The 25120-nt window shown below is 33.5% G+C and overlaps 1 long non-coding RNA gene across 1 annotated transcript in view; it reads right to left on the reverse strand.

Annotated features, from left to right (window-relative positions):
* LOC129234455 (uncharacterized) overlaps positions 1–25120 on the reverse strand; it is a 33765-nt gene that overhangs the window by 7893 nt on the left and 752 nt on the right. Inside the window, exon 2 of the long non-coding RNA XR_008581541.1 lies at positions 16488–16578. This is a non-coding gene — a long non-coding RNA (uncharacterized LOC129234455). The remainder of the gene's footprint in view (positions 1–16487; positions 16579–25120) is intronic.

Raw genomic sequence — 25120 nt, forward strand, 5'->3', positions numbered from 1 at the left:
AAAAAATCCTAGTTTTTACGAAAAAAAAAATCATCAAATATATGTTTCTGTCGTTAATGGTGAATTCCAGGAAAAAGGCGACATGACACTTGAACTTTAAAACTTAATGTTCTGTCACTTGCCATATACCATTCTCTTCAGAAATAAATGAACTTCTTGAATCTTTACCTGTTTTTCCCAAATAGTTTGATGACTTTCAGAAAGTCAAGGGCAAAATCAAGTTTTCTCTTTGTGTTTTTACAGAGCAAAATATCTCTTTTTTTATATACTGTAATTTCAATAAACTTGTTATCAGCATATAATATTTAGGTTAACTTTTATCTTTTGAATGCTCAGTTAAACTGTTTGGTAAGTAATTTAAAATTTCTTTTTTTTTTCAACCATGAAATAGGTCTAATACTAAAGTGACTGTTACCAAAAATACTACATCTCAGTTAGTTCACCAAGAACCTACTGGGTATAAAAACCAGGGCTGTGGAGTCGGAGTCGGAGTCGGAGTCGAAGAGCCGGAGTCGGACTGATTTTGGGATAAAGGAGTCGGAGTCGGAGTCGTTAGAAAACATGCCGACTCCGACTCCGACTCCGGGCTTCATTTTTTCTTTCCTTTTCACTGACTCTCCTTGCATTTTTTAAAAACTGATTACCAATTGGTTCGATTACATGTATAAAAAGATACTAATGAGAAAATAACTGCCATTATGGCAATTAGCTAGCTTGAATGCTTACCGAACTTTCTGTAGCCGTCCCCTAGTTTGCTTGCTTTTTAACTTAACTAATAGCAACTGTCAGCAAACGGTTTTGTTGCCAGACATTTTCAAGTAATCACTTTCAAATAAAAATGAAATATAGTGTTTTGTTCGATCTCACTTATAAAATAGTAAAAGAAACGTAACAAATTAGTAAGTCGACACCCGTAGCTAAGGTTGAAACGTTTAAATGTGATCGGCAAATTCAAAGAAGTTCTGGCGCGAAAGCACGAATCCAAAAGATTCGATGAAATAATCTAATGTTTTTTTCTTTATTAAGACTATTTCTATAAGCTTGGTTCTCACTAAAAAGTATGGAACAAAATAAGTGGAATTGATTTCCTGATTACAACACTCAATAATTGCAGTTAATCTTAAAATCTTCATATTTAGGTTAATTCTAAAGCAGCCAATAAAATTTAAATTAAAAATTTAGCGAAGAAGAAATATATGTATAGTAAAAGCTATTCGTACAAATTTGTATACCGCCGCGTTTTATGTAAAATTAGCTCCTGATGTATATGTGCCCTATTTTCGTTGAAATTTTATTGATGAAATATAATTTAAAATATATTCGTGAAAATTTTCAGAATTAAAGTATTTATATTTTTTTATAAACTCTGAAATTAACTTTGGGTGTCATCTACCAGATGGGTGTCACCCGGGGCAAATCACCCCCTCTCAAGAACTTGGATTTAGAAAAAAAGGTTTTTTTTTCTCTCAAGTTACAGCTTTCAAAAATTGAAAGCACACGATTTGATCAATATCTATTTGTTAAACATTTAAGGGGGGAAAATTACAGATAATCCTTTTTAAAAATTTTAAAAGGGATTTTTAAGTCATCTCACTTTTCAACTCGTAACTATTGGAAAGTTTGATTTTTAAATTGAATTTCTAACGTTGTATGGCGTCTTGGGTTTACAATAAAACACAAAATGCGAAATTTTCATAAAAAGGAATTAATATTTCAATCTGTGTTAAGAGGTTTCCCCCCTTCCCTTGAATGGAGAGAGGGAGTTAAAAAAATACAATTAAAAATTTTTTAAAAAATTCGGAGTCGGAGTCGGAGTTGGAGTCGGGCGTTTCAAAATCCAGGAGTCGGAGTCGGGGTCGGAGTCGGCCATTTTCTTTCCGACTCCGCAGCCCTGATAAAAACTAATGTTTTTTTATGCAAAGCAGAACTATGCCCCTCGTCAAAGAGGCATAGTTATACTTTTAATGGATATTTAAATTATATGTTTTTTAATGGTAACGGAAGAACAAACAAATACGGTAACGGAAGGACATTTAACTATAAGCTGATATAGAGTAAAATTTTAGACTGTTAGTATTAAAAAAAAAAAAACCCTATTGTTTAGAGGTAGTAGTCACGTTTATAACATATATAAGTAATATTTGTACAAAAAGTATGTGTGCATTTATTTAAAACGCAAATTTTTATTTAATTTTTTAAAAAAATGTTCCGTGATTTTATTTCTTCTATTGTATGTGATGAAAACAACATTTAAAAACTCCTAAGCATGTGAAAATCATTTTGGTGTGACATGTTTGGGATATGACAAGCCAATTCAAGCAGAAACATATGCTTAAAAACTTGAAAGTTATATTGGAACAATAGCAATATTGAAACTGCTTTCAAATTTGTTGCCACAAGTCACAGGAAAGGACTGTTGAAACAGTATATAACCGTTAAACACACTTCGAAGAGATCAGTAAATTCATAGATCAACTTTCAAAAGGATGGAGGAAAGAGGAATCCAAAAAGATCCATTCTCATCCCGACACACAAAATATGCACTATTTGAATCCTGTAACAAGTTATGTTATTGAATATTAGGGATGTGTCGTTCATGAACGAACGGGTCAAAAAGAGCGAGTCCTTAAAATGAACAGATCCGTTCGTTCACCTAAAAAATGAACTACCGTTCTTTTGAACGGTGAGCAGTTTGAAACATTGCATTTGTGATAAAATCGCATTTTTGAAAAATTAAATTTTGAATGATTCAATTATAATTTTAGGTAAGGATTTTTGATATCAAGTGACGGTATATTGGCAGTAATAACTTTTACGAGCACATGGTTGATCTAATTTAATATCTTGTTATGCGAAATATTTAGGACTAGTTGTACACGCACGGCTTTGCCCGTAGTAGAAAATTAAAAGATCATTTGGTTCACCTGTATATTTACAAGTTCGCCCATAGTCATATATGGATGCCTCAGTTGGCAAATCGATTAACTCCTCCACTTTTTGGAAAAATCATCATTTCTGCTTTAATAGTGCTTAATCAATGCTTAGCATGTGAATTTATACTAAAGTTTTGGTTCAGTACATTTCTGACCATGAGATGGCAGAAAATGTAACACGAGGACCCATTCACTCCTATTAGATAACACTATCTTCTTCGTCACTTTTCTCGCCTTTTTGTTTTATGGAGTTATTCGATTTGGCAAGTGAAGCATCCATATGGTAGTTTGCTCGTCCACGTTATGATTGTTTACTCGGCCACGTTATGATTGTTTACTCGGCCATGTTATGATAGTTTACTCGGCCATGTTATGATAGTTTACTCGGCCATGTTATGATAGTTTACTCGGCCATGTTATGATAGTTTACTCGGCCATGTTATGATAGTTTACTCGGCCATGTTATGATAGTTTACTCGGCCATGTTATGATAGTTTACTCTGCCATGTTATGATAGTTTACTCGGCCATGTTATGATACTTTGCTCGATAAAATGTTCTTAAAATTGGAATAGAAAAAGAACAAAGTCGAATTTTTGAAAAATCGCTTCGAGGTGCTCATGAACTAATGCTATGAACTAATTTTGTACCAAATTTCATGAAAATCGACCGAACGGTCTAGGTACTATGCACGTGACAGACATCCAGAGATCCAGATATTCAGAGACCCAGACATAGACTTGCAGCTTTATTATTAATAAAGTTTACTGCATCTTTTAGGGTTGAGATCATTTGTTAATAAAGTTCATAATATATACATATATCTACGTACTTTAAAATATATTCTTTTACTTTTCCTATAAATTAGCAAAAGATTTAATGGATTTGATTTCCGAAATCATATGAAAAGTTATTGTATGACAATGTGTGGTAGTTTCCATCAAGTATTTCTCATAAATAAAACCACATTTTCATAAAGGTTAAATGTTCATACTTTTTGCTCCTTTTCCTTACCTCATTTTATGCTGGAACAATGAACACCCCCCCACTTCAAACCCTACCGCTATTGGTAGTAAATATTGTGTCGAATTATGACTTTTTGTTTCTCAACTAGATTCTTTGACATCTCTCGATGTTTCCAGAACCTTTTTCTCTATTACAAGAGTTGTGATGAACATTTCAAATTGAACGCGTTAGAAAACTGAATTGATGCCAAACTTCTGAGTTTATGCTTAACAAATGTCTGCTGAAAGCTTAAACAGTCGAACCCCGATTTAACTAGGACTCGACCAATGCATCGGCCTGGCCGATGCATCGGCGCCGATGGTTCAACAATTTAGCCATCGGCATCGGCATCGGCGGCCGATGCTAACTTGCAGGAAACATCGGTCCATCGGCCTTAAAATACATCGAAAAGCCGATGGAATTGGCCGATGTTTTTGAAAAAAAAAAGGACCTTTGCAGTTTTACTTTTTAATACATAGTAAAGGGAGTTATTGTTTTCTTAATAAAATTTTTTACTTGAATTTCAGTATGAATTTATTTTAGTCACCCCTGAAGGAATTTTTAATTTTTCATTCAGGTACAAACAAGTTAATTATTGCGTTGTTTCTTGCAGCTGGATGTACGTATATATCTCTCATAAGTCATAACTCAAAAATGTTAAGCTGTTGAAGGTTAAATTTTCGCATGTGGGGTGTGCGTACGTTCCAGTTGTGCACTTTCCTTTTTGTTTTCGATCGGGTGTTCTAAAAGCCACTTTACTCATTTTTTGCGGCTATTAATTACATATTTCAATGCAAAACTAATATAGCGTCTTAGACTGACGATTATTTGGTGATATATTGCCGAATTGGAGACCATGGAAACAAATATGAGATGGCGAAACCGTTTTTTGGGTCATTTTGCTAGATTCCCGTTGAACCGACGGTAATTTTTAATTTTTTGATATTTGTAATATGAATCACAGTAATGCAGTCTTTTCTGTATCGCTTCGGCGGAGTTACAAGTTTGGGGCCCGTTGAAATACATTTTGGCTCCCTCTTTCTCTATCACGGAAGCTGTAAAACCTATAGCATAAGGATTTTTGTAACTCCTACGGTGCCCCTATGGTTATGAGGCCTCTCGCGCAATTGCAACATTTGCTATATTTTAAATCCGCCACTGCACGTCAAAACAAACTCGGGTGCAAGTTTTAAAAGGTTTTTTCTGCTCCATGTTTATAATTATTTTGAACTCTTATTTTTTACGATTATTTTTTGAATTTCCGAGAACACTTGTGTGGCCCTCCTCCCACTCCCTTAATTTCTGAAATTAAACTCTAGTTGTACTTCTGAGTTGTTTAAAACTAACACCATTCATAAAATTAAAGATTTGATTTTCAAACTTAATTTATTGTTTAGAAAGAATTTAGAGCATTAATGTAAGAAATTGGTTAAAGACGTTTTGAATGGTGACATATTTCGGAAATCAAAGGGACTTTTGAATTTTTGCTTCGGAAGTGCTGAAGTAGATTCAGAAACTCTTCCGAGGCGTTGGTGGTAGCGGTTCTGTACTAAAAACATGAGGTCGAAGTTGGAGCCGAAGTGTGAGTTACTCCACAAACAGAGGGTGACCCCCCCCCCCCCTTCCCAAACCATCCCTCGTCGTTTCAAGCATTTCTTAAACATTTAGCGATTATTTATTTTGGTCAAGAAGTGTCATTTTGCGTATTTCTCGTACTTGTTTCACCTATATTTCGTAATGCGCCATCTTTTTTGCATCATTAATAGCGATCGATTTTTTTTCTGTTGTAAGTAACTATTTTTATGTATTTTTATAAAATCAATGAATGAGTTATTTTCGTTTTTTATAGAAAAGTTTCAAGGACTTTCTATTATGCAATTTTTTAAATTTCAGAAAATTATTGTTAAATTGAAAAATTTAATTTGAACTTCTTTGTAAAGCCTCATAAAAGATTAAACAACCAAATTGTTCAATATTATGTGTGTAAACAACAGATCAAGTATACTAGCTTGCAAGTTAACTTGTCAGTGACGTCATTACGCGCGGAGGAAAAACACTGAGTGAAAAGACCGCCTGTAGGTTTGTAAAAGGAGGATCTCCGATAAGACACCGCACTCGCAGTTGCCTGCTTGGCGAATTAATCCGCTTTGGCATACTTCACACGGAACTCATTTTTATGTTAGAGTCGAGCCCGTACATGGAATCGCAGTTTTACGGGATAAAAATGAGAAATTAAAATGTTTGGTACGCTCGGCAGAAGAAGGGGGGGGGGGGGGGACTTATTAAGCTGGATCTACTTTCAGTCGAGAAACCAATGAGCGGTATGACAGAATAGCAATTGATTTTCATTTTATTGAATAAGAAATGCTCCCCCTCCCCACCACTTTATAAAAAACGGTATTTAATTCAAGTATTTTGTTCTAAAAATTATTTCCTCTTCTCAGAAATATAAAAGTCGTTACTGGTAGAAATTATTACTTTTTTTTTATTTCAAAGAAAGCTTGACAAATTTTCTCAAAAACAATCGTAATGCATTAAAATTTACTCAAAAAAAGAAACCTAGGTAAGCAATGTGATTAATGTTCTTACGCTATGAGAAAAACTTGCAAAATGTACTTCATAAACTTTCTACATAAATTTATTATGTGATCAAGTATGTTACACTACAGAGAATGAATAATGATTACTTTTTCTTTTTTTTTTCAAGGAGGGGGGGGGGGGCATCCACTCGGTCTCGTGGGTCAGTAGCGCAGCCAGAAAAATTTACTGGGGAATCTTCAAAATCGAAAATTATTGATTTTTATTTTTATTCAGTTCTAATGTAAAAATATCATTCAATATATTCATCCAAAGTTTCTATGACTTAATAACTGTTCATTAATACATCACTATAGTTAGGGCAAACCTAACTTGGCAGCAATATAAATTCTACGCAGATCCTAATCACAGCATTAGACACTGCCAGGTTAGGTTTGCCTCAACTGCAGGAAAGTATTTTTTGTATTGATATATAAAAAGAACTTTGAAACAAAGAAAAGCAGAAGGGGGATGGGTAAAAAAACACAATATATTTATGATTCCCACTGGTAAGTTTTTGGTAACCTCGAAATTCCTTTAAAATGCCCTTGAAATGATAAATATTCAAGCAATGCAATGCAGTTAAAATATTCAAGAAACTTCTTTAAAAATTACTTTTGGGGTTGTTTGGGAAAAGTGGGTCACCCCTTTAAAACTGAAATATGGATATAGCTTTTATACTTTTTTACACTGATCATATGATATTTCATTACAGTGATTGGTCTTGCATATATTTTTGGTTTCTCGGAATTTTTTTCTAGGTCATACAAACTTTGTCCAAAAAAAAAAAAATCTGATTTTTTTTTTTTTTTTTTTTTTTTTGCGAGTTTAAGCAACATTTTTCAAAAAAGTGTTTCTAGGTTAGTTTTTATTATTTTTTTATAATAATTAAACTTTTGTGTATAGTTTATCTTAAAGTGCATATTGCAGCAAGAATTTTTCAAAGAAGTGTTTCCAGGTTAGTTTTTATTTTTTTTTATAATAATTAAACTTTTGTGTATAGTTTAACTTAAAGTGCATATTGCAGCAAGAATTTTTATTGTTAATAAGTGTTTAAGAAGAGGGGTTTCACTTACCCCGTACATTTTTACTATATAGGAAGTGGGTCCAATCCTAATAGTGAGGAATTTATAATCAATAGCAACTCTGATGAAATATTTATATTAGTGAAATACACAACAACTATGACGATCTAGTATGAATTGGTAGTTCAGCTACAGAAGTACTAAAACTGGTGATTTTGTCTTTGTGAAACTTACATAAAGAAAACCATAAATTACTGTTGAAAGTTGATGTTACAAATTAAAAAAAATACTGCTGAATTCGCAAGAACTAAAAGAAATTGTGTCGATTTTTATTGACTTGTTGCAGATGATTTTGGAGTTATTACTGAGGATGAAGTGATACTAGTTCTTCCTTCTTAGCCAACTTTAAATTGACACAGCAATCTTGGGTTTCCAATTTCCTTTTGAACTTAGTTTTGGCTACTTTATCAAGAATGATCTTAATCAACTGTATTACGTTATCCAACGCATCTTTAAATATAAAAGTAAAATACGTACCAATAGGCTTTCAATAAATTTCACAGATGTAATTGTTTTGGTGCATTCAATGAGAGGTTCTTTGTAAACTTGAACACAGGCGTGCGCAGGACTTCAAAAATGGGGGTACCACTGTACAGGGAGGTTGAAATTACAATGGGAAAGGCTCCCATACTTGCTTGCTTAAGGAAAATTTTTAAGTATTGTGAGAAAAAATCATTTTAAAAGCGTAGGAGGTAAGAAGGTAATGAAACCAAAAATCTAAAATTTTAGCCATTTTTGTATTAACTTTTGTTTCTACAAGCTAATGGGGGTACCACGGTACCCTTGGTGACCCCCGTGCGCACGCCTATAAACTCGAAACATGTGTATGCAGCTCTGCCTATTTATGGGATTAACCAGGGCTGCGGAGTCGGAAGGAAAATGGCCGACTCCGACTCCTGGATTTTGAAGCGGCTGACTCCGACTCCAACTCCGGACTTTTTTATTTTTATTTTATTTTCTCATTCCTGCTCCCCCTTCAGGGGAAGGGGTAAAACCACAAAACAGAGATTGAAAAAAGAATTCCTTTTTATGAAAATTTCGCATTTTGTATTTTATTATTAACCCAAAATGCATACAACATAAGAAATTCAGTTTAAAAATTAAATTTCCCAATAGTTACGACTTTAAAAGTGAGATGACTCAAAAATTCCCCCTCCCCCTATTTTTCTAAATTGAAAAGGATTACTTGTAATTTGCCCCTTTTTAATGTTTGACAAATATATATTGATCAAATCGTGTGCTTTCAATTTTTGAAAGCTGTAACTTGAGAGAAAAAAAAAAGCTTTTTTTCTAAGTCTAAGTTCTTGAGAGGGGGTCGTTTGTCCCGGGTAACACCTATCTGGTAGGTGTCACCCGAATTTGATTTCAGAGTTTATAAAAAATATAAATACTTTAATTCCGAAAATTTTCCCGAATATATTTTTAATTATATTTCATCAATAAAATTTCAACGAAAATAGGGCACATATACGTCGGGAGCAAATTTTACCCAAGATACGGCAGTATATAAATTTGTACGAATAGCTTTTGCTATACCTATATTTCTTCTTCGCTAAATATTTAATTTAAATTTTATTGGCTGCTTTAGAGTTACCCTTAATGTGAATCTTTTAAGATTAGTAACTGTAATTATTGAGTGTTGTAACCAAGAAATCATTTACACTTATTTTGTTCCATACTTTTTAGTGAGAACTAAGCTTATAGAAATATTCTTAATAATAATTTTTAAAAAACATTAGATTGTTTCATCGGATCTTTTGGATTCGTGCTTTCGCGCCAGAACTTTTTTGAATTTGCCGAACACCCTCAAAAGTTTAAACCCGAGATACGGGTCTCCGCTTACTATATTGTTACATTCCTTTTACTATTTTATAACTGAGATCAAACAAAACACTATACTTCTATTTTTATTTGAAAGTGATTACTTGGGAATGCTAGGCAACAAAACCGTTTGATGGCAGTTGCTATTAGTTAAGTTAAAAAGCAAGCAAACTAGGGGACGGCTACAGAATGTTCGGTAAGCGCTCATGCTAGCTGATTGCCATAACGGCAGTTATTTTCTCATTTGTAGCTTTTTATACATGTAATCGAACCAATTGGTGGTCAGTTTTCAAAAAATGTAAGGAGAGTCAGTGAAAATGAAAGAAAAAAAATCCTGGAGTCAGAGTCGGCATGTTTTCTAACGACTCCGACTCCACAGCCCTGGATTTAACGCTGTAATATTTTCTTTTCTGCAGCACCAGCCGCTAATAAAAATCACATTCGTTCTGACATTTGATTTTATAACAGTGTTATATTTTTAATGCGAAATTTTTCTGCTTTTTATAATACTGTATTTTTTAGGTTTATTTTCTGCTATTTCATTTTTTTGAGCAATCACGATTGCTTATTGCTTTCACTTGACTGTTGAATGATGTTAGCTGATTTCCCCCCCGCCATCACCCTCTGCAGCACCACCGTCGACCTGCCTCTCCCATGCTGCCCCTCTAGCGAGCACCGTCTCTAGGTTGCGTCCATATCCCTCACACACACGCACGCACGCATGCATACACGCGCACACACATACACACTTACAAAGGCCTGCACACACACATACCTTCACACACACACATACCTTCACACACACACATGCCTTCACACAGACACAAACACACACTCGTGATTGCGAAAAACATAATTTGAATTCAAGATGTCAAAATTCAAATCAATTTTTTAATTTTTTTTAATGTCCTGCCTAATTATAATATGTTATTTTTCATGTCAGTTGTTTCCGCGCTGGAAAAAACTGCCCCAGACAAAATATCAATTTTATGCCAATGTTTTTTTTTGGGGGGGGGGATGTAAACGCATTTCCATTTTACATCGCAAATTTATCCACATTAAGTGTAATTGTTAATCTATATATATAAAGTTTAAAATAAATCCGAACAAAACCCAGCTTTGTTGAATTAGCTGCTTTACAGTTTAGAACAAACATGATTCATATAAGCACTGTATATGATTTGAGAACTCATAATCATGGCAACCTGTTATGTCATAAATAAAGAATCTTGCATTTATCTTACATACAAATAGAAACCAAAGTTGTTTAAATTATCATTACAAATTACAATTTTTTCAACTGATTTTGCGGTCTGTTATTCTCTTTGGTAACTGATAAATTGTATGATCATCATTAAAATTAAGAAAGTCCAACATTGCCAGATATTTTTGATTTCTCTATAAGTGCAAAGGGTTATTAAATTTTAATAACATGATAATAAATAATGATTAAGAATTAAGAAAACATTGAAAAGCAACACAATTTAAATTTAACAAGAGAGTTTTTTTCTTTCTCTCATTAAAATTATTATAATATGATAAAATTGTTAAGTAACAGTTTCAATTAATTTTGAATTATACTATATTGTAACTTTCATTCAATATATGACAAAAAAAGTTTGATTTCTAATTATCAAATATTTGAATTTGTTTACTATTAGTTGCTGAATATTGAAGTATTCGATAGAACCCAATATACGTTTTATCCACCAAAAACGCAGCATGAATATTCGGTGCATCTCTATAAATGAATATGTTGATTCTTTTCATTTAAGGAACAATTTATAAAACAAAATAGCACACTTAAATTGCTCATTACATACAATTGTGTGTGAAATACTTGATGTGAAAATAGAGCTTTTTTTTACGACGAGATGTTTATTCGGAGATTGGTAATTGAAATCAAATTAAAATACATTAAATAACAATTAATAAAACATGTGTATTTGCTGTAAATTTTAAAATATTAGTCTCTGTCACATGGTAATTTCATCTTCGATAATGCATATAAACAACTAAAACAAGAAAAAATGTCTGAAGTTTTTTGAATCTAGAATCAAAAGTCATATAGGATGAATTAACTAGTCGATGTTGATAAAGAAAATGTTATAGTACAACCAAAGCGTTATTTGCATTTCCTTTGGGAATGTAAAAGATTATGATTCATATACACTGCTCAAAACAATTAGGGGAGCACGGAGCAATCACACAAAAGTGAAGAAGCCGTTGTGAAATAGCCTTGCAAAGGCATAAAATGGAGTTTACGTGTGTATTAAGATGCAATACAGCAAAAAAGAAGCAGAAATAATTTGACTGGGAACTTTACTCCTCTAGAACAGTGAAACGAACATGAAATTATGCATTTCCAGCATCGTCTGCTAGTTTTTTCTGTTTGTCCCGATTCCAGTCCCCCGATAAAGTGTCGTAGCATTTTTGAATCGAAAAAAAAAAAATGAACGGTTGAATTTTACGGCTCCCAAATAGCGAAAAAATGGGCTTCTGTCAAATCGCGATTTCTGCGCTTGCATCGTTTTTCTGCTTTTCGACGACAGAAAAGTTGATTTGTTTCCAAAGTTTACGCTTTATTCTCATGTTTTCTGAAAACATTGAGACTTTATTGGAAATTAGTTTCCGCAATAATATTTTTCTTAATTTTGTTAAAACCGTGTGCTCCCCTAATTTTTTTGAGCAGTGTACAATCGTTTTATTTCTATTAGTTGATAAATTTTAAAATATTTTACGAAACATTATAAAATATTTGATATTGCAATAAAGTTTTAATTGAATTGAATTATATAATAGTTCTATTGCATCATAGCCATAATTTTACTCATTAACATAGATCTGGATTTTCATTTTGTCCAATATCTTTTGCTGTTCTAGACCTTTTACAAAAAACTCGACAAAATACCACCCGCAATTACAGAAGCCTTAATTTTTAGGATGACATGACTTCTTCTGTACTAAGCATTCCTTCAGAAGCAGTGTCGGTTGAATCGGGATCAAAATGAATTATCAAGTTATCAACAGCAGTATCTCACATTCCATCAAGCAATTTATTTTTAAACCATTGTTCATAGTAATCTCCATTCATTTCTTCATGATAATCTCCTTTGCTTTTTTTTGCCTTGAATACATCAGCAGCTCCTTTCACAAAGCCTTTCTCACTTCCAGCATGAGTAATTATTAACCTGGATCCTTTTCCTGTAGGAGCTTTTAATCCCGTTGAGAGGCCAGACATAAATGCTTCTTTCGGCCTCTTGATGAAAGTGTCCTGCCACACTGTTTGCTTTGAGTGGCCAAAATTCACACAGGTTTCATCTGTATAGTACACAGTCCTTCCTTCATTTCGGTAGTGGCGAATTTGCCTCAAATATTTTCGTCTCCAGACTTGGATGTCTTCCCTCTCTATCAGCATAGAATTCCTTGATCTCTTCTTGTACACAAACCCTAAATCTTGCATCAATTTTTCTTGTTGTGGCGATTGTCAAATTTGGTAGGTCAGCGTCCTCGTTAATAGTCTTCATGACTTTCGCCACCGTTGGTATTTCAATTCTTTTAAAAAACAAATGCACTTTCCTTCGAATGGCAGACAGGACGAAGTCGTCGAACTTTTGCATTCGCGTTGCTTTGCCTTTTCTTGCGGGCCTTTTTCTCCCAGGTGTGGAAAAAGAGCCTTGGATCTTAAATTCATTTTGCATTCGTAAGATGCTGCGGGTTGAAACACCTGTCAAGTCCGAAGTTTTATCCAAAATTTCAGTGACAGAATCGTTGGGATTTCTTACTTGCAATTCATGAAACACATTCATAACTATAGTCTTTGCAGAGCTCTTCAAAGCGCTGCCTTGCTTGTGTGGCTGAAACACATAGCTCAATTTTGGCATCGTAGATTCCATTATCAATGATACGAAAATAGAAAAACGAGCAAGTAAGATAGAAAATAAAACGAGCAAAAATAGTGAACTACAGCGGACGACGAGCGAACGAGAGTGGAGCACTTGAGCAAAATCGCGCCAAACGCAGAATATCCGGAGATCGCCAACTGTTTGTGAGCTCTGATTGGCTGGTTCGTTCAGTTGCAAATGAATGTATGGATCCGCGCTGCACCGCTCTTAAAATTGAAAATATTTAACGATTCACAGAAATTATGACAAAAAAATGTCCCTTTTGCGTCGGTTTAACTAACTAATCCGATTTCTAAAGCAAAGTGCGTAATTTCCCCCGATTATCTGGCAAAGCGCAAGGAACTATTTCCTTCACTTGGCCGCAGCTCATTTCTCCATAGCCAAGAAAGCTTGCAATCGAGTATAGTATATTTATTCAGTTATTAACTTGGTGTAAATATTGAGTTTGTTTATTGTAGCTGCGTTTTAAGAACCTCGCTCTTTTCATGGCTATTTCTTTTTTCAGCAAAATTTATGAAAAATGCAAACTTTTCTATTCATAAATTTTAAATAAGTACGAAAATATTCCTATTATGATTTAATATTGTAATTTATCTGTTGTCTTTTTTGTTTAATTTGATGACTAAAAAATGTCTATGTGCAATCTTTCCACTTAAATTGCGTTATTTGCTGACGGTTTCATAGTTTTATTTTATTTATTTTTTTTTTGAATGATTAAACAACATAATTTAATGTTTTTAAACTATTTTTAGTGTACCTAAATCCATACATTTTTTCAATATTACTGAAATCTTAGTAATATGTTCAATTTAAAAAAATCAATAGGTTATTAAACAGTCTCTTTGTTTATCTTCCTTTTTTTCTTTCTTTCTGTTTTTTTTTTTTTTTTGGCTGTTGTTCTTTCTATTTCATCATACAGCAGTCAAAAAAGGAGAAGCATAACTACACCCTATACAAATTGTAAGTAGTACGATCCAAAAGTTCGGGGACAAGTTGTATAAAACCTTACCCAGAATAGCTCACATTACTGAAGCACATCCACCTTCAAAAGGTCACCTTGAGGGACTATGTACTTCTGCCAGTGTTCATGTAACTTTTGGAATCACTCCTAGAAGCCACTTTTCGCTACCTTCTATGATGCATTTTTATCTTCTCCTGACGGAAGAAAGCGGCGTCCATGCAAATGTTTTTTTTTTTTTTTGCTGGGAACAGGTAAAAATCACACGGAGCTAAGTTCGACGAAACGTTAGGTTATTTGTTTGGCATATCAGAGTATTGACCAATCGAACATTGCATCTGCAACATGAAAGTCGCCTTCTTCCCCACGATGAAGTTAAAGCAGCAGCGCAAGAGGCTTTACAGGAGGTTGCGAAAAATGTCTTCCAGGAGTGCTTCTAAAAGCTATATGAACGTTGGCAGAAGTGCATAGTCGTCCAAGGTTATTTTGTAGATAAATGTGCTTCGGTAATGTGAACTATTCAGGGTAAGGTTTTATACAACTTGTCCTCGAACTTTTAGATCATACTACGTACGTATATGCGTTTTCAGCTTACTACTTCCTAACGTTTTTGAGTGACGCGAGTTTACGCGCATGAAGACATCACAAGAGAATTTGCGATAATTAACTGAGGAGGCGTTCAAAATGGATATTTTGGTCATCTATATGTTCTTAGGTACATAGGCATGTACAGATGTGCCGAAAAAACTTGTGAAGTTTAAATTGGGTGATCGTAAAATAGAAATTTAGGTCGAGAAATCTGATTTTTTTTGTGATTACGCTTCCTTATTCCTAGAAAGGAAGTAAAGTGAAATAAATCAATGATCCTTTAAATCCCTGATAATCTTATCAATTTATTTCTGTTTGTTTTTTTTTTTTTTTTGGCATCGGCCAATGGCATCGGCCATCGGCAATCGGCCATTTGGAGGTAAACAATCGGCCATCGGCCGTCTTTGAACAATCGGCATCGGCCCATCGGCCAAAAAATGCCATCGGAAGAGCCCTAGATTTAACGAACCTCTATTTAACAATTTTCGCGATTTAGCGAATTTTCCTTTTTCTCCGAGTGAAATGAAGGCCAAAACCCCCTATTTACCGAATGATTAACACCGAATTAACGAATTATTTTAACAGCCGAAAAAAAAATTTTTTTTCGATAATTTGCATTAGGAAATATTGGATTGTTTTCCAAATGATGTATCGATCCTTTTTGAAGCAGATAGAGACTTTTCTTGGAATTTTCGATGGGCGAAAGGCAACCAATGAATAGCGATTCTTATTCAGAAAACTCTAATTAAACTCCCATTAAATCCTACTTTTTTTTGAGCAATCACGATTGCTTATTGCTTTCATTTCACCGTCCTTGACGTTGTGGTTCCTTTTTCAGCTCTTACCAGGGACACCAGCACCACCGCCCACCGGCCTCTGCAGGCGCGGCTCCGAGCACTGCCTCCTGGAATCCGTTTCTCGTGGTCAATGGCGTCCATATCCTACACACACGCGCGCTCATACACACACATACACACACGGAGACACACACACACACACGCTCATACACACAAGTCGTGTGTGTGTGTCGGATATCTTTTCATCCATAAGCTAATTACTTTTTGCATTGAAAAAGGCGTTCCTTGAAACGCCGAAACACGTGTATGCTGTAATCGGCAATTTGTGCTCTTTTGACGTTATTTTTTCTTACTTTACTGTTCTGCACAAAGGTATTTATTTATCTTTAAAACGTGTACACTCTGTAATTATGGATTGTTGTGCGGTTGCTTATTAAGACTTTTAGATAAGTTAAGTGTAATATTTTTATGCATTTTTTTCGCACCCTGATATTACGAATAATCCTGATGTAACGTATAAAAGTTGCGGTCCCAATGAATTTGTTAAATCGGGGTCCGACAAAAAAAAAAGAAAGATGATTTAGCTAAAACATGTCTGTAGTAATTAATCTCTTAAACAACTTTAAAAAAAAAAGTGGAGAAAAACAGGCCTACTCTTAGAGAATATAATAAATGTTCTTTAAAATCTCTAATTTAACGCTTGCGTTATAAGTCTACCTTCCTTATTATACAGTTTATTTTGTGAAGAACTCTGGGATGGATGACTTTGTAACCAGGTTCGAAAATATTCTTGTTAATGACAAAAACCAGTGAACTTACCACCATCGCAAGGTCTATCGTCAGGGCACATATTACCAAGTGCTGTAGATGCCAATACAATGAAACATATAACAGAAAACAGCTGCATTTTCTGAAAGATAATATAAGTAATAAAGTTGAAAGTCAAAATATGAAAGATGAGGATCAAAATTTGGTTTGATGTTTTGAAGGCTAAGTAATTGAACATCATTTTGTATATTAATTTTGCGCTGTTTAACTGTTACTGTTACTACTGTTATATATATATATATATATATATATATATATATATATATATATATATATATATATATATATATATATATATATATATATATATATAAATCTCGTGTCACGATGTTTGTTCGGGGTAAACTCCGAAACTACTGAACCGATTTTTATCAAATTTCATACCTATCTGTAATTGGTCCAACTTAAAAGATAGGATGGTTTTTATAATTTTTAATTGCATATTAAAAGTTTATTACACATTAATAGTGTGTATTAATTGTTTAGTTCTATAAATTCTTTATAGATGGCGCTGTAAGTTAATTCTTCCTCAAAATTCTTTATTCTTAATTAAAATTTGCATAATATACTATGTTACGGATATTGATGGCAATTGTATCGCCGTAGAAATGATGAGAATAGTGGCCACACTTTTCAATGTAAATGTCAAATTCTACAAATTAAGTAAAAAATTGTCAAGCGGCGGATAGTTCCATACTCACCACTGCTTTTAAAAACGTATGAGGCTCATATTAATGTCGAGTTTTGCTGTTCGAAGAAATCCTTGAAGTACTCTCGCCAATACGTTGTTAAAGGTTCTTATTAGGTCGCATATTATGTACGAAATATGGACAAAAATAACAAAATTACGCGTTGAGAGATGATTACGTTATATAAGCAGTAGCGAAATTATCTGGCATAATTTAGTCTCCCCATATACGAAAGAAAACCTTCTGTCCAGCATCTTGCTGTACAAAACGAAATATCGAAAACGACCAACGAGTATATTTTACCAAAGATATTTTTTACGAAGAGCACTTCAAACACCAAAAACCTTTTTTTTTTCACATTGTGTCAAAAAACTAATGTGTAAGTCCGACTCTCAGAAATAAAACAATTTACTATTTATTAATGTTCCACGCTATTTTACATGAATTGTAAAAAATACGAAATGTCACTGATTATTTCCGTGGAACGTGTCGGGATTTAATAGGTCTTCAACAATGTCTTTTGAAAATCAAGTATCTGCGTCAAAACGTTTCCTGAATTGATACAAACGTCATGAATGCAGACATCTCACTGTTGTGAAAAATATTTTCAACTCCCAGTTTAAAGATTAACTGAGTATATTTATTAAGTGTATCGGCTTCAAGTAGATTATGTTTCGTGTATTGTGTCCAAGCTCCGAATGAGAGAGAATGAGCTTCTGGATTCAGTAGCTTTGCAGGAGTCGCTGGCGAGTAAGTCTCATAGAAATTTCTTGCAATTATGTCTTACCTTTTGTCATACTTGCAGTAATACTTTTGGTGCTTTCTTGGAAAAGTAGAAAGGTGTCAAGCTTTTGTATTAAACTTACCTGGGTTTTCTCTGGAGGGGGGGGGGGTGTCCAGAGGCATGACTGGCTTTTAGACAGGGAGATGGCTAAATTCATCAAAAAGATTCCAGGATAATTTTCAGGAAGGTGGCTTCAGGCATGACTGGCTTTTAGACAGGGAGATGGCTAAATTCATCAAAAAGATTCCAGGATAATTTTCAGGAAGGTTAATGAATTTTAGTCATGAGAATTGACTTCAATACCTTCGTCATAGCCCGTCCAGATTGACGTGTTTCCCAATGGGAGCAAGTGAGTCTCTGGATTCCGTAACTTTCCAAGAGTAACAAACAAATAAAATTCTTTGTGCATGCTTGCAAGTCCTAGCAGTGGCTATGGTTGCGATTATTATTTTTGTACTTTCTTGGTGAGTCGAAAAATGTGCCTTAGTAACTTATGTTACTTAGGGTATCTGTGCAGGTTTTAGTGAAATGATTGTTTCGAATCGGAGAGGTTTCGGAATTCTTCGGAAAGATTTCAGAGTAATTTTAGAACGGTTTCTGACGTTAAATGGAAAACGTTCCTACTTTACTGGCAGAAATTGGGTCTATTTCCAGCCCATTATTTTTCAGGGCATTTTTTAAATGTTTTTACAGTGTTGAATAAAATCAGAAAATCACGGAAGCCACGTAAACAAAGAATGCAACATTCATCAATCTCGGGCATAATTAAAGCCACGACATTGGGACCAAAACTCCATCCAAAACAAAACTGCATCCAAAACAAAGTGAATATTTTGTTTCCATTTGTTTTCGGTAAACATTCCCGAACATACAGGAATATTTGCGGACCATTAATTGTCGAGTGTTTAACTTATATCACGATGCATGTCGCAAGTTTTATTTATTGGTCGCACACAGTCACTGGGAGTTGACACTTTCTAATGCAGGTTTGACATAACGACAAAAAATATTCGTAAACTGTTTAAAACATTTTTGACGACATAATATCCAACACAATCATCTTTTCTGTGGAGAAACTATATAACTTTTATGCTTGAAGACATATTTCATAAAGTTAAACAAACGCATCACAAATGTCCGAATCCAGATTTTACATCAGAGATGAATATGAAGCTTTAATTTTGACTAAAGGTTTTTGAATTTCAAAATCAATTTGCCACTTAGTCATTATGATATGCCGCCACTTGATCGTTAGGCCACCAACTTAGTTAACACTGATTTGCAACGAGAAAAAACGGTGCAATGACGCTGTCTTAGCTACAATTATTGCAAATAATGAGCCATTACTGACGGCTGGAAAAAAAATACTGACCGTTGATGTTGAACAAGGCTGTACAGTTGTTGATGAAAACAAAGCCGTAAACATTCCAACTGAATTTTTAAATTCCCTGGATACACCAGAAGTGCGACTACACGATTTCCGGTTGAAAATTGGCTCACCAAATTATTCTTTTTCGTGATAAAACCCACCTAGAAATGCAACGGTACACGTTTCTTCATCAAAATCAACAATTTTGAAGGAAAAGTTTACTGAGGAACGTTACTGATTAAAAATTTGCAATACTTGCTTGCAATTCTGGCTAAGCTTTGGCTATGTTTGCATTACTGCTTATAGAAGTTCCATAATGAATCAGAAAGTTGCAAAGCTTTTTTATACTGACCTTAGTTTACACTAAAGTTCCAGAAACACGACTAGCTTCAAACGGGAAAATCTTTGAGCTTTTCAGGAGGCATCCGAGACAGTTTCACGAAGGTTACTGAATTTTATCGGAAAACGTTCCTGGTTTTGGCAAGACATGTTACTGGCAGAAATTAGTCACATAAGCTGCCCATTATTTTTCAGAAACATTTATGAATCGTTTTTACATTGAAACATGCCAATGATTAATCTCATATGTTTTAAAATTGGCTATATTATTTAAAGCTCTATTTCAAATATTAATTTAATTCAATCAAAATAATGAGTAAAATATTATTTTAATCCAACTATTTCGCCACAGCAACGCGTGGCTGGGTCAGCTAGTATTTTGATATAGTATTCATCAAAATAGTATTCATATATAGCAAGTATTTTGATTGATATTAAAATTCAAAATCACAAACTTTTCAGGCAATCTGTAAGGCATGTTGAATTTCTATGAAGCTTTAAACCTACACAAGGCTTAGAGAGTTTTTTTCATTCTTTTTAGTTTCTTTCAAAAACGTGATGAATTAAAAAACTATTTATTACAATTATATTCTGCCTTTTAGCATTTGTGTTTCTGAAATTTTGCATTCGTGAACACTTTCATAAGACAGTGACAACGGCATTTAAATTAACAAAAACAGAATTTAGTTCGTTTTTTCGTTAACAAAATAACCGAACAAACTTAACTGAGCAACGAAAACCACTATAATTTCAAAATCATTCGTTTACTTACTTTTTTTTTTTTTTTTCAATATTCAAATACAGTGGCTCACAAAAGTGTTCGTACACTTTGAAATTTTTTAGTAAAACCAAAATAACTCGAAACTGAATTCGAATATGAAGTCCAATATTTTTTCACGTCATTCCTATGTCATTCTAAATGCAACCCATTGTTTTTTTTTTTTTTTCAAAATATTGAGGGATCTTTTTTTTGAAATGTGTCAGAAAACGAAGAGACAGAGAAATAACACCCCACAAAAGTCATCGTACACTCAAATATTTTCAAATAGATTCATGTTTAAAATTATCATATGCCGTTAATATTTTTGCATTGTGTTGACCCTTATAAGTCATTAGGCTTTATTTTTTTGTTTATTTATTCTTTAATATTGTGCTTATTACTATAAAATGGCTGGAATTCCTAAAAAATCGCAAACACCATTCCAAATTTGAATTTTTTTCCCACAGTAGCGGTAAATTGGTTTGAAGTGTCTCTAATGTAGTTAATTTATTTGTTTGTATATGAAAGTGCTTGATAAAATGCTTTAAAGAAAGAAATCGGACCGAAAACAAGGTAAGAAAAGGTCAACCGGCAAAGTTGAAAAACGTAATAGGAGATTTAAAGTTAAAAAAATTATGAAAAATACACACTTGAGTGCTGTAAAAGTTTCTGTAGAGTTAAATGAAACATTTTACATTAGTTTTCACCTAAAATTGTTCACCAAGTTCTCTGATTAGCTGTATTAAATGGGACTTCTTCCCGCAGAAATTTTCTTGGTCGTGCGAAGAACAGAAAGCTTACGCTTTTCGTCGCAAAATCAATGATAAATAAGCTCAAAACGTTTTAGAATTACGTCTTACTTACAGATAAAAATGAATTCAACATTTTTGGTTAAATTGTTGTATAATTGTAAGTAGAAGAAAAAATTAGGAACTTAATCTTAAGAACTTAGTTGGATCAGTTAATTAGGACGGTGGAGGTGTTCTAGTGTGAAGGTGCATATCAGCATCAGGACTTGGTAGTTTGGAATTTTTTGATGAAATAATGAATCATGCTGTTCCTTTAAATATTTTAAAAACCAATTTTGAACTCTTAGTCAAAAGTTTGGTTATTAGAAACAACTTTGTTTTTTATCATGATAACGATAAGAAGCACACGGTTTTCAACGTTTGCGTTTAGTGCCTCGAAAATTGTCCTAAAGTTTAGAAAATACCCCCTCAATCTCCAGATTTTAATTTGATGTAACGTATTTAGAGATATCTGGAGGCTAGGTTACGAAAATAGGGCTTTAAAACGAAAATAGAGCTAGAAACAGTAAGACTCGAAATGTGATTGAACACTACTCAGAAATTACGCAAAAAAAGAAGAAAAAAGAATGAAATATATTCCCAGACGTTTAAAAGGTGTTATGAATACTGTATGATATTCTACTAATTAATAGCTTATTCAAAAGTTAAATTATTCAATAATATATAGACATTTTATAACGTGTATAAAGACTTTTGTGAGATAAAATTTCCGGCACTTTTTGGTTTTTGATTTTTTAAAAATTAAGTTTTAATATTTTTTTAACTTTTGATGTAGTTTTGTTAAAAATTGATGATAGATCTTATAATTAAATACCCATTCCGAAATATTAATTCTAATCAACGAATTGGGGCCTATTTCGTTGAAAGTCGAAGGTGTACGAAAACTTTTGAGAGCCACTGTACGTATATTAAAACAATCAAATTGTGGCGTTTTAAAGCGTCACCTATATAAAAAAAATACATATTAAAAATTTAAAATATATTTTTAATCTTTTTACAAATAAATGGTTTCTAGAAATAAATAGACAAAACAGTATTCAAGCTTTTCCAAACGGAGTAGGTTTTATCTTTTAACTAACTTATGGAGCAGAAGTAATAACCTTAAATGACTTTCTAATTCTGAAAACATTCAAGTAACGTTTCGTGATGAACATTTCTAAGGGTATAAGAGGAATAAAATGCTCTTTTTAAACGCAGAAAGACATAATGGTCACTCAGCCCTTCCAGTGCTGCACATAGTCTTTTTAAGAGAGACCAGATGTTATGTATGTTTTAAAGGAGGCTACCGGTCCTCTTGATGCGCTTCGGTAGGACCTTATTTGAGTTAAGGGAAAGAAATTCTTGGAAGGTATACAGTGGCTCACAAAAGTGCTCGTACACCTTGAAATTTTGTAGTAAAACCAAAATAACGCAAAACTGAACTCGAATATGAAGTCCAATTTTTTTTCACATCATTCCTATGTCATTCTGAATAAAACCCAGTAGTTTTTTTTAGAATATTGCCAGATTTTATTTTGGAAATTTGTCAAAAAACGAAGAGACAGAGAAAAAATACGCCACAAAAGTCATCGTACACTGAAATAGTTTCAAATAAATTCATAATTAAAATTATCATATGTGTTTTTTTTTTATTATTTTTGCATTGTAATGATACTGTAAAGTCATTTGCCTTTAATTTTCTGTGTATTTATTCCCCAATATTCTGCTTAATATTTTTAAATGGCAGGTATGCGTAAAAAACAACAAAGACGATTCGAAATTTTATTTTTTCCCTCACAGTAGCCGTAAATTGGTTTGAAATGTCTCTAAAATGGTTAATTTATACCATTCTATAGTGAAGGGCTTGATAAAATAATTTAAAGACAAGAATAGGATCGAAAAGAAGGTAAGAAAAGGTCAACTGGCAAAGTTAACAAAGAGTGATCGAAGGTTTACAGTTAAAAAAAATATGAAAAATACACATTTCAGAATTGAAAAAGTTTCTGCAGAATTGAATGAAACATTTTACGTTTAATTTTTACCTAAAATTGTTTGCCAAGTTCTCTGATTTTCTAGATTAAATGGGACCTCTACCCGCAGAAATTTTCTTGTTCGTACGAAAAATAGTAAGCTTACACTTTTCGTCGTAAAATCAGTGATAAATAAGCTCAAAACGTTTTGGAACAACGTCTTACTTATAGACGAAAATAAATTCAACATTTTGGGTTAAATTGTTGTATAATTGTAAATGAAAGAAAAAAATGAGGAATTTAATCTTAAGAACTTAGTTGGATCGGTTAATCAGGACGGTGAAGGTGTTCTTGTGTTAGGGTGCATCTCAGCATCATGACTTAGAAATTTGGAATTTTTTGATGAAATAATGAATTATGCTGTTCATTTAAATATTTTAAGAAGCAATTTTAAACTATTACTCCAAAATTTGGTAATCGGAAACAACTTTGTTTTTTATCAAGGTAACGATAAGAAGCACACGTTCGCGTTTGGTGCCTCAAAATTTGTCCTTAAGCTTAGAAATATCTTCTCAATCGCTAGATTTAAACTTAATGGAACATATTTGGAGATATCTGGTGGCTAGATTACCAAAATACACCATTGAAACAAAAAGCGAACTAGAAACAGTAAGACTCATAGTGCGGCTGAACACGTACTCAGAAATTGCACAAAAAAAAAAAAAAAAAGAAAAAACAATGAAATCTATTCCCAGACGTTTAAAAGCTGTTGTTGTTACTGCATGATATCCTACTAAATAATAACTTAGTAAAAAGTTAGATTATTTACTAATTTTTTGACATTTTGTCAAAGTGTACGAAGACTTTTGTGAGATAAAATTTCCGGCACTTTTTGGTTTTTGATTTTTAAAAAATTAAGTTTTAATGTTTTATTAAAAAATTTTATATAATTTTGTTAAAAATAGATCATAGATCTTATAATAAAATACCTATTCCGAAATATTAATTCTAACCAATGGATAAGGGCCTATTTCATGGAAAGTCGTAGGTGTACGAACACTTTTGGGAGCCACTGTAGATCAAAAGCCGCGTTCATAACGCACTTTTCGACCCGGTAAATCCCCGCCCAGGCTCCACAAAAAACTGATTGTAAAATTCCCCGTTTCTATGTAAAAAGAGGTTCTCCCATTGTCCCAGAGAAAGCGGTTTTTACCCAACATCCTTAGCGGCTAGTAGACAAGCTTGTTTCGCGTAACGCATTCTGGGTAAAAACAACGCTTTCACTCCAGAAGCTAGCAGGAGCAGAAAGATTCCACATAAACCCCGCAAATAACCGGGATGCGATGAAAAGCAGGTTTTTTCCGGGGTCGAAAGTGTCCATGGAAACGGCCGTAAAGAGTATGTTTTCTATAGGGGTTGTACTCCTTCCCCACTGCAAACTAAAAATGAAACTGATTACTCGTTACCGGAAGTCACACCGCATTTTCTGTGGTTTCGACAATTACGTTCTAGTTCGCTGACAAGTTAGGATCAATTACCTGTATGTCGCTGTTTTTGGGGAAAAATTAAAAAAAAAACTGATGCTTTATTTTCAAGAATAATAATTTAAAAAATGAGACTGAAGCAAAATTTGCCGCCCCTAAAAAATTTGTTGCCCTAGGCAGCTGCCTACTCTGCATTTTGGGAAATTGGGCTCTGAGTCTTAGCAAAAGTTTTTGAAAAATTTTGCTGCTTTACCTCTCACTTTACAAAGTTTAACGTACTACACTGTCATGCGAGTCATCTAATGTTTCACCTAAGTTTCTGTTGTCTCTTTTATAATCGTGCCAAATATTGAAGATTGCTCAGCTAATTCCTCCAACATAATTTTCAAAGTACCCCTCACATTTATATTAGCTAATAATTACTAGCTTCACGATGACAAA

The sequence above is a fragment of the Uloborus diversus genome, chromosome 1 (assembly GCF_026930045.1).
Source record: "Uloborus diversus isolate 005 chromosome 1, Udiv.v.3.1, whole genome shotgun sequence".
Lineage (NCBI taxonomy): Eukaryota > Metazoa > Arthropoda > Arachnida > Araneae > Uloboridae > Uloborus > Uloborus diversus.